This window comes from Oncorhynchus keta, chromosome 7, assembly GCF_023373465.1.
Source record: "Oncorhynchus keta strain PuntledgeMale-10-30-2019 chromosome 7, Oket_V2, whole genome shotgun sequence".
NCBI lineage: Eukaryota > Metazoa > Chordata > Actinopteri > Salmoniformes > Salmonidae > Oncorhynchus > Oncorhynchus keta.
In genome coordinates this window covers 16,765,270-16,768,248 of record NC_068427.1, presented here as the reverse complement: position 1 = coordinate 16,768,248, position 2,979 = coordinate 16,765,270, and the positions used below count along the sequence as shown (strand labels likewise).

Below are 2,979 nucleotides of genomic sequence, written 5' to 3'. Positions count from 1 at the left end.
TGTTTCTGTTGATTAATTGGGTCTAATTGGGTACACCTGTTTTGAGTTAGTTTTGTTTATAGGCTATTTAAGGGCACTAGGCCCGCTGGGTACTGTGCGGGCTTGTTCTTTGTTTATTTGGTGTTGGTGTATTAGTATGATCACTATTTTTCCGGACAGTTTTAGTCCTGTGTATTTTGGGACGGGTTGTTTCAGGTGCCCTAGTGTTTTGCATGTCCATGTCTCCGCTGTCATTGGAATAAAGATCAACGGACGGAATTACCTGCTCTCTGCGCTTGACTCCTCCACTCACCATTCATAGAAGTCGCAACAATAACCCTCACCATCAACCACATCAACTCCACTTCCTTACAGGGCCTGGAGAAGATCATGGAGATTGACATGCGCTGCAAGATCGGCCACAAGAACCACATGTGCACGGAGAATGTGACCATCGAAACAACACCTTCAAAGACCTGAGGAATCTGAAGGTTCTTTATCTCCCTCCTAACCTCATTTTGCTCAGTCTAGAGGTGAATCCAATATATACCATTCTGAAAAATAACCTCTCTGACATCACTAATGTACAGATTCTTTATTTGGGTCCAAAATGTTACTGTCAGAAACCCATGTAATGTTTCCTATCAAATTAAGGGGGGTGCGTTTCTACAGCTTGGTAACATTACTTTGCTATCCCTCAAGTCAAATAACCTATCCTACATTCCCCCCAAAATTACCATCAAGTCTCAGAGAGTTGTATCTCCATAATAACAAGAGATCATTTTACCCAATTTGAGATTCTTGACGTAAGTGGAAACTGCCCACGCTGTTACAATGCACCATTTCCTTGTCTTCCATGCCCTCACGATTCACAACTTCAGATAAATTCAAATGCTTTTAAAATGTTAACCAAACTGAGTTTACCACGTTTGCAGTAGTAACTCCCTCACATTTGTACAGTCGTGGCCAAAAGTTTTGAGAATGACACAAATATTAATTTTCACAAAGTCTGTTGCCTCAGTTTGTATGATGGAAATTTGCATATACTCCAGAATGTTATGAAGATTGATCAGATGAATTACAATTAATTGCAAAGTCCCTCTTTGCCATGCAAATGAACTGAATCCCCAAAAAACATTTCCACTGCATTTCAGCCCTGCCACAAAAGGACCAGCTGACATCATGTCAGTGATTCTCTCGTTAACACAGGTGTGACGGCTGCGGATCACTCTGTCATGCTGATTGAGTTCAAATAACAAACTAGAAGCTTCAAAAGGAGGGTGATGCTTGGAATCATTGTTCTTCCTCTGTCAGCCATGTTTACCTGCAAGGAAACACGTGCCGTCATCATTTCTTTGCACAAAAAAGGGCTTCACAGGCAAGGATATTGCTGCTAGTAAGATTCCACCTAAATCAACCATTTATTGAATCCTCAAGAACTTCAAGGAGAGCGGTTCAATTGTTGTGAAGAAGGCTTCAGGGCGCCCAAGAAAGTCCAGCAAGCGTCAGGACCGTCTCCTAAAGTTGATTCAGCTGCGGGATCGGGGCACCACCAGTACAGAACTTACTCAGGAATGGCAGCAGGCAGGTGTGAGTGCATCTGCAAGCACAGTGAGGCAAAGACTTTTGGAGGATGGCCTGGTGTCAAGAAGGGCAACAAAGAAGCCACTTCTCTCCAGGAAAAACTTCAGAGACAGACTAATATTCTGCAAAAGGTACAGGGATTTGACTGCTGAGGACTGGGGTAAAGTCATTTTCTCTGATGAATCCCCTTTCTGATTGTTTGGGGCATCCGGAAAAAAGCTTGTCTGGAGAAGACAAGGTGAGCGCTACCATCGGTTCTGTGTCATGCCAACAGTAAAGCATCCTGAGACCATTCATGTGTGGGGTTGCTTCCCATGCCAAGGGAGCTTACTCACTCACAATTTTGCCTTAGAACACAGCCATGAATAAAGAATGGTACCAACACATCCTCCGAGAGCAACTTCTCCCAACCATCCAGGAACAGTTTGGTGACGAACAATGCCTTTTCGAGCATGATGGAGCACCTTGCCATAAGGCAAAAGTGATAACTAAGTGGCTCGGGGAACAAAACATCAATACTTTGGGTCCATGGCCAGGAAACTCCCCAGACCTTAATCCCATTGAGAACTTCAATCCTCAAGAGGCGGGTGGACAAACAAAAACCCACAAATTTTGACAAACTCCAAGCATTGATAATGCAAGAATGGGTTGCCATCAGTCAAGATGTGGCCCAGAAGTTAATTGACAACATGCTAGGGCGGATTGCACAGGTCTTGAAAAAGAAGGGTCAAAACTTCATGTAATTGTCAATAGAAGCCTTTGACACTTATGAAATGCTTGTAATTATACTTCAGTATTCCATAGTAACATCTGACAAAAATATCTAAAGACACTGATGCAGCAAACTTTGTGGAAATTAATATTTGTGTCATTCTCAAAAATTTTGGCCACGACTGTACTTATGGCGTGGTTTCAGAACTGTACAGAGCTGCGAGTACTTTATATCTCAACCAATGTTTTAGCTAGAGAAATAGCAAATGCTAACTTCCCATGAGCTCTAACCAACCTCAAATAATTGGACCTGTCTTTTAACTACGAGTTGCCGAAGTACCCAGCTACTCTGAACCCGAATCACTCATTCTCCTTCCTGAAATCCCTGAAAGTATTCACCCTCAGGGGGTTTATCTTCAAACAACTGACCCATGCAGACATCAGGCCACTGATTCCTCTAACCTGGGCACCAACTTCATCAAAATGACCAACCTCAGCACTCTAATGGAGCTCAAAAGCTTCCAAATAATCAATTAATTAGACAATAACATATCGTCCCCTTCTCAAAGTGGTAATTCTGTTGATTTTTCTGGAGGGGAATCCTTAAATGGCTCCCCAATGTCAGATGCTGAGCACTACCACAAAGGAGAAGTGAGAGAGATTCATTGGTTTAGATATGATGAGTATGCATGCACCTGCAAATAG

The 2,979-nt window shown here is 42.7% G+C and overlaps 1 pseudogene; it reads left to right on the top strand.

Moving 5' to 3' along the window:
- The first annotated feature begins 2,464 nt into the window (after nucleotides 1–2,464).
- On the top strand, nucleotides 2,465–2,979 carry LOC118385812 (toll-like receptor 7; annotated as a pseudogene).